We start from the raw sequence: 8,715 nt of genomic DNA, 5'->3' as shown, positions 1-8,715 counted from the left end.
CATTGTAATCTTACATTGCATTGGTTTCCAAAATCAATGCAATCAGATTCATTGCATTCTTCAATGTTATTAAAGACATTTTTACCCTTCAACTTTATTATTTTACTAAAAATATTTTGTAATATTATAATTTATTTTTTTATATAGATTTTGAGGGATGTTTCTTTGTTACTCTCAACAGCCATTCTCTGTTAGATGGTGGATGGTGATTGTTAATAAAATTTATATTACCTTTTAAAAGAAGAAGAAATTAAAATGATATATATAGGAAATTATATTAAGAAATGAAAATAAAATATATAAGATTATAATAAAAAATGAAAATAAAATTATGACATTAAAAATATATTTAAGAGATGATATTATATAAAAATTAACAATAAAAAAAAACAAGTATATTAAACTTGCAGTTTAATAAATAGGAGTAATTATAAAAATTGATATTACATTCCCAACAAAATATTTGTAAATCAAATGCTACAATGTTATCTTTTTTTACATTTAATCATTATTTTGCTTATATACCCAATACTGTAATATTATTTTCCTTACAATCACGTACCTATAATCACATTGTATTGTAAGGTATCAAATGCCACTTTAGTAACAGTGTTAAATTTTTACCAAAAAATAATAAAACCCTTATAAGTTTTACTAAAATACAATAAAACCTTTATATTTAAAAATGGTCAAAGTGCCCCATAAGTCATTGTAATTTAGAGTTTTTGTCAATTTAGCCCCTTTACCAATATTTGATCAATTTAATTTTTATACTTTGAGATTTTGTAAAATCGAGCACTTCATCCTAACACCACCCAAATTGATCATTAATGATGCTAATGTGGCACTGACATGTCAAACTACGTTGAAGTGGTGTTGACATGCTGATGTGGCAACAATGATGTGGCATGTCTAAATTTTTTTTCAAATTTTTTTCACATCAATTTTTTGGTGCCATATCATAAGGACTAAATTAAATAAAAATATAAAATACAAAGATTAAATTGAATAAATTATAAAGTACAAAGACTAAATTAAATAAAAATATATCATATAAGGACTAAATTGAATACTTTTATCAATTTTTTTTTAGCATTACGTTTTTACCAAAAATGTACTTTTACACATGAGAGGTTATTCTTCAGTAATTAAAAACTATTAGCTTTCTTTTTGTATAAAAAAAATTACAAATTAATTCCATTTTTTAAGGCTATTAAATATTTTTATTTCACTAAAAAATATTCTCATTTCATTGGAGTAATCCAAATTCATCCAATCCAAAAACCCAAGTTAACGAAAAGCCTTTAGTTCGACAACAACCATTAAGATACCAAATAACAAAATGTACATCACCCAATCAAAATACTTCCAACCTTTGCCAAAACAAAAATCTAGAACAAAAATCAATTAAAATGATAGCCATTGTACAATATCCACTTTTACGAAAAAAAAAAAGCCCATCCAGGTATACGTAATAAAGATAAAACACGGCAAAAGAGACCTATGTTCCAACATGACAACAAGCTAAGATTTTCAGATCATAAATAAAAATAGAGTAAAGATGAAAAGGAGATAAACAAAATATATGAAAATAAAAAAAAACAAAAAAAGAGATAAACATGAAAAAAATAAAGATAGGTTTGCATTAATCCTAATCCTAGGTGAACTTAAAAATCTAAAATAGATTGAATCAAAACTCAAGAAACAAATTCAAGAAAAAATATAACAAATGGGGTATAAATATATCCAAGCAACAACACCAAAAACACACGAAAAAAAGAAAAAACTTAAAGATCGACAGAAGAGAGAATTGTTTTTGAGTTCTTGGGTTCTTGGGTTTTTAATTTTTTTTCTAGATCTAGGAGAATTTGTTTAGTTTCTAAAGAAATGATTAAAGGGACGAGGGTACTAAAAAGAGTTTTTTTGGTAAAATTCCATCACCGACGAACGACGTCTGGCAACGACAGATGATAGTTGGCATGACAGTGCAGAGGTTTTTCGATGGTTGGGTTCTGGGAAAAGAGAAATTTTTTTCTTTGAGAGAGAAGAAGTCAGAAATAAAGGGGAAGAAGGGAAGGGAATTAAGCTTTTATACTAGAAGCGAAACGACGCCATTTGCGTCAACTAAGGAACAGTTTTGTGGACTAGATCTAATTGATCTGACCTATGTGAACCCATTTGGGTGAGCTTGACCCATTAGTCTGGTTTTTTTCTTTTTGGTTTTTTTAGCTCAACTAGGAGAATTTTTTTTTATTTTTTTTAAAATTAGTTTAATTGATATTTTTCAGCATTTTGATTAAAGCGTTTTCTTAATTTAATAACCTTTGAACTAATTTTTTTTTATGATTTTGATTTTGATTTTTGTTTTTGTTGGTCATTTGGAAATTAAGAATATTATATAAATTTATGAAAATTCTCTAACGATGAAATCTCAAGAATGTTAAAGAGATGGCTTTTTATGAATTTTTAAGTGAAAAAAATCTTTCAAAATTATGCTACAAGAGTTTGAAGATTTTGGAGAATTTTTAATACTAAGAATTTACATAAATTTTTAAATAAAATAAAATAAATAAAAATATAAAATTAAATAAATAAAATTTTCAATGATGAAATCTCAAGAATGTAAAAAAATAGGTGGTTTCTTGAGAATTTCTAGGTAAAAAATTTTTTCAAAATGATGTCATATAAGAGTTTAGAGATTTTGAAAAATTTTCAATACAAAGAATCGTTAGTTATTTATTTCGCAAAGCTAAGAAATTATGAAAAAAAAGGTAAAGGATATAAAATTGAATATTGAACTAGAAAGATTATTGATTTATTTCAAAAAGCTTTTTTTTTTTTGTGAATATGCAAATTTTATGTGCTAAATGCCAGGTTAAATCAACTTGGGCTTTATGAGTACGTGAAGATAAAAATAAAGAAAGCTAACTAAAACCCTAATTCTATAAAATATCCAATTTGAGGAGATGGAATCCTAATCCCAGCTGCATAGCCCAAGGCGGAACTGCTTTCTGGAACAGGTTGCAAATCCTTTAATATGTCCAAACCAAGATGGAGTTTGTTAATCCCAAAAAAATATTGTTTGAAAGTTTCAAGAATTCACACTAGTCCATAATAAAAGTGTCCTAGTAGAATCTCTTTCACACTGGTTCTTAACAAAATTGTCCGAATGTTTCAAGGCACTGACTGAATTCATCAAAATCTGAAATTCCACCCAAATGTGATAAGAATCAGATTTGAATTGAGATCCTCCCAACCGTGTCCTTTTCCATCACGCCAAATGAAGCCCAATTATTTGAAAACTCAACCTTCTAAGATTTCAGGTCAAGAACATCTCTTTACACAAATTCCTCCTAACAAATCATCCTAACCGAACCCGACTTCTATACGCCATAAAACTCTACAAGATCAAACTCCCTTATAACACCTTTTTTGGCTAATTCGTCAGCTTCATGATTGAATTCCCTTGAAATATGTGTTACCTTCTAAGAGCTAATACATTTTTGTAACCACTCAATTTGTAGCATGTACTGCCTGAAAGTTCATGGTGCTTTCACAACATTACATGTCCGTGTCATCGCATTAAAGGAATCGCTTTCAATCCATAATTTAAGTTGAAAATTTTTAAATACCTAAAAAATAATGAGAAAGTTTTTCGAATGGCTAAGACCTCTGCATGGTTAGCATCACAAACACCAATTTGCTTTGAAAATTTAATTATGATTTTATTCTGAACATTTTGTAAAACTCCTCCAACGCCTGCCTCTCTTGGATTACTAGCTGATGCTCCATCAACATTTAACTCATCCTGTTTGAAGTTTTGAAAATTTTAATTCTTTCCTAACTTTGTCTAACTTCTGAACAAAACAAACTGAAGTGGATTTCTGAGAACATCTTCCACGGAAATTATCAACTCTGGCCATTTAACTTTACTCTAGGCCGCAATTCAAAGCTTAATCAAGTCATAAACCTATCTAACATCTCAAGTTTTTCCATTAAAAACAATATCATTTTGAAATAGCCAAATTGAGCAGGTTATAAAATAAAACGCTAATAACCAAAATTTTCTTCCATCATCCTTCATCCCAATAGCCCTCCATGCAAGAAAAGATTTTTTTGGACAGCATGATGAAACCTAGATAAGACCCCAATATGAAAACCAGATGTTCCACAACCTCCAAGTTCCATGGCAAGAAAAGAAAAGATGAGAAATAGTTTGTGGTTCTTTGTTGCGTATGACACAATTTGCTTGATCAATAGTAATTAAATTTCTTTTCACTAACTCCATTTTAACCGTAATTTTTTCCATATCAATTATCAAATGAAAATTTCAACTCTATATGGAACATACCCAAGAGATATTCTTTCTCAAAGTTCATCACATTCGGAGTAAAAATTGCTAATAATTTTACAAAATGACTTGGAAAAAAACATACCACTAGGTATTACTTTCCATATGATTCCATCCTTGAAACCCTCACCCAATGTTTGTTCCCTCAAATAGCTCCATAAATGTGTCCACTGCTCAAATTCCCATCCAAAAAATTTCCTTTTGAGTTTGATTTGCTATTGCCAGCCTTTATCTGTCCATTAACCATACTCACATAATTTTCCTTCTTTGTTCAATGCTAATGCAAATTATCTTGGGAGTTTTGCTTTCAGGATCAAGTCTTCTAACCATGCATCATACCAAAATGAGATTGATGACCCATCACCTACAACAACTCCCAAGTTAGCTTTAACCTGTAAAAAAAACTTATCAGTAGGCAACAGAAGAGCAATAATGTTTTTCTAGATTTTAGAACATTTACAAGTTGTAGTAGCTTTAGGTAACAGGGCACGTGGATTGTAGTCATTCTTTGCAGCCACCAAACGTCTTTATAACCCTTTTTTCTTTTTCTCATATCTCCATAACCATTTTGTTAAATGTCCCTTGTTCTTCCCTTCCAACGCCATGGCCCCTTTCCTCCTTAGGCCGACACACTTTCCCATATGGAATGTAATGAATTCCTTTATTGTGATTAACTCCCTCCCATAAAAATATATCTAATCCCTTTAAGCATTTGAAAGAGAGACATAACGGAAATGGTTAAGCTCTTAATAACTAAATTTAACAAAGTGACCCTACCACCTCTAGATAAAAAATTGGATTTCCATCCTGCCAATTTCATTTTAACTTTATCAAGAAGAGGTTTCCAAATCTTAAGAAAGGATAAACACGGCCCTAAAGTTAAAACCAAATATGTTGTTTGAAAGTTTCCAACGTTATGGTGAATTTTTTCTACCCAGAACTCCAAATTATCTTTTTTCAATTCAACGCCAAACAATAAACTTTTATGAGAATTTATTTTCAACCCAGACATGAGGTGAAAACATCTTAACACTCTCTTCAAATTAGAAAGTTCCTTAACAAAAGGCCTACAAATAACAATGCGTCATCTACAAAGTCCCTTATTGTGATCTGCTTCCTTGTTGCCTTAATCATCATACAACTAAGTATCTCTGCAACCATATTGAATAGGAAAGATGACAATGGACATCCTTATCTCAAACCTGTTTGTAATTTTATAGTATTAGTTGGAGCACCATTAACCAAGATTGACACTAAAGTAGTATTCACACACTCCATCTTACACCACCTCCCACCAAATCTCATATTCACCATAACAAGTTCTTGCAATTCCTAACTTACACTATCATAAGCCTTTTAAAATCAACTTTGAACTGTAAGCCACCTTTTCTATTCTTTTTCATCAAGTCCACCATTTTGTTCGCACTTAAAACTGAATCAAGCAATTGGCTTCTTGATATAAAAGCAAATTTGATGATCTCTAACTACCTCGCCTATCACCTTCTTCAATCGATTTGCTAAAAGCTTAGCAATTATTTTATACATACTACCTATAAGGCTAATGGGTTGATAATCATCAAATTGACTAGGATTCTTCCTCTTAGGAATCAGTGTTTAAAAGCATTCATTAACACCATGACCCAACTTTCTTGAATAATAAAAGTAAGTGATGAAAGGCATTACCTCCTTCTTCACCACTATCTATTGAGTTTTGAAGAAATTAAAATTAAACACATTCAAGCCCGGACCTTTGTTACCATCACAATCTTTAATCACCTCTCATACTTCAGATTCAAGGAAGGGAACCTCCAAATATAACATTGATTGATCCTTCAATCGATTTATATCAAGATCTAGGTTCGCCACCTTCACTTTCTTCTTTGCAGAAAATTGCTTTAAAAAATGTTTAGCCATTTCTTTTTTTTATCAACACTAGATCTTCTAAAATCGCACCACCCATATCATATGCAAACATCCCACATTATTAAGACGCCTCATTGCAGAAGCCATTGCATGAAAATAAGTAGTGTTTTTGTCTCCCTTAGAAATCCACTTAGATTGAGATTGTTGCTTCCATTTCTTTTCCTCAACCCTATAAAGTTGCCATAATTCAAATCTTCTTTGCATTGCTATAATTATCCTTGCCAAATCGAACACATCTTTTTGCCATTCTTTTAACTCTTGTATTTCAGATTCTAAAGCTTCTATTCTACAAGTAACAATACCATATCTCTTCAAGCTCCATTCTTTAATTATTGGTTTAAGATTTTTGAGTCCCCACCACAAACCACGCCTTTTTGAGCTCCCCAATGTTACATTCCCCCAATTTTTTTTATCAACTCATGAAAATACCATCATCAAACCAATAATTAAAAGTACGACACTAATTTGGCCCCTAATCATGCCTCTGATTGCACAAAATCACTGGATTATGATCAGAAAAGTGAAATAGCTAAACACATGGCAATTCAACCAATGAGCATTAATCAAGAATCTGCCCAGTTTACAAAACGTAACAACCTCCCTGTGGCTACTCTAAGTATAATTACCACCCACCAAAGGAAGATCAACCAAACTCAGATTCATAATAAATTCATTAAAAACACTAGTAAAACGAGAAACATCAAACTTGCCCACCTTTTCCTCTTCATTTCTAACAATATTAAAGTCACCCCCCCCCCCCCCCCCCCCCCACCACACCACCAAGCATTACGAGAATTTATTTCCTGAGTTAAAGTAGCCTATAACAAAGTTCATTCATTCTGTCATTAGGGGTATAAATTTTCAAAAAACCACATTTATTAGATTATCCTTGAATAATACCCGTAACAAGAATAAAGTGCTTATTCTGTACCTTTTCCTCATGAAAAAATTCCTCTCCAAATAGTCATTAGCCCTCCCAACTACCCCTCTGAATGGACACTAGCAACCTTAATACAATCTCTGAGCCAAATTGATTCATGCAAATTCTAGGAAGAATTTTTTAATTTTGTTTCCTGCAAAAAAAATATCAGGAATTTCTGACTTAATCAACCTCCTGATAGCTCTTCTCTTTTCTCCCGTACACATCTCTCTAACATTCCATGTAATTATTATCATCATAAAAAAAAACTCACAATCAAACCTAATACTATCATTAATTCGAAGGATTTTGTTCCTCCTTCTCCAAAGCTACCACTCAATTCAACAAATCCTCCTTAGTATTAGTGAATTCAATCAATACCTAGTCTTTCTTTAACAGACCACACAACCTCTGCCTCCTCTTGTATAGTATCACTTGCTACGTCATTCCTGTCCTCCATTTGAGATTTAACAACTCCCTCGACCATTCTAGAATTGCTACGTAGCACCCTCCCACCATCCGTCGGTTTACTCCGATTCTCAAAATTTTTCCTACCCTTTGGTCTACCCTTCCTTCTTTTACTGCTGCTAATATCTCCATCACGTTCCCCATACTCCTTACAACCCCCACACTCCTTAGTAGCCACAAAAGACCGGTCATCATTATCCAATCTAGCTCGCCGACCCCAGACGACATTTTCTTCTTCAAAGACAACCATTTCTCCTTGGGAGAACTCGTCATAAATATGACCCGGACTTTAATAGATTAATTTGAATTCTTCTGCAGATGAGATAAGCTGACTTCGATCCACTGCTAAAGGTGTAATTTCTAGAGTTTTATGCGAAGAGCCAGACCTCCGTTGGGCAATCCCAATAGGACTCTCATGCCCTCCCCCTATTGGGTTTAATTCCTGAGTAATGCTGTTTGGATCAGAATACATTAAGGACAAGGTTTTGCTGCCCTCAAAATAATTCAATTTCTTCTCATTCACTGGACTTAAACTCGATTTAATCTCAATGTCGGATTCATTGCATAAAACAGTAAAGGCATTCTCATCACACAATTCAATTCTCTTTAATCAGTCCAAACTTGAATTCCCGATCCTCCATTGCGTGCTTGCTTATAACTAAACTCTTTTAATTTTTCTTTAGGACAAGTTGGAAGAGTCCATCAACATTAACTAATACATTAATGTTGTCTGAATCCCTTTTACCACCACTATTTAAATCAGAAATTAATTTGGAATAAATCTACTTCCCCAAGATAGTATTTGTGTCAAACACATCCACGTCCAAACCAGCTTTCCTAGGATACTCACTGCTGTGCAAAACCTTCCTAGCAGAATTTGAATTCAAATTATCATTCAAAGCCTTAGGACATGGTAAACAAGACCCACCAACATTGTCTAGTTTATTAAATTTGTCCGAAGCCAATAAAACACCTCCATGAGATTTTATCTCACTAATTACTCGTGAATAAATATTCTTAAAAAGTACAGAATTTGGATCAAACGATACTTCCT

Source organism: Theobroma cacao, chromosome 2 (genome assembly GCF_053813885.1).
Source record: "Theobroma cacao isolate CCN51 chromosome 2, ASM5381388v1, whole genome shotgun sequence".
NCBI classification, from domain to species: domain Eukaryota; kingdom Viridiplantae; phylum Streptophyta; class Magnoliopsida; order Malvales; family Malvaceae; genus Theobroma; species Theobroma cacao.
Note: the sequence above shows the minus strand (reverse complement) of the source record.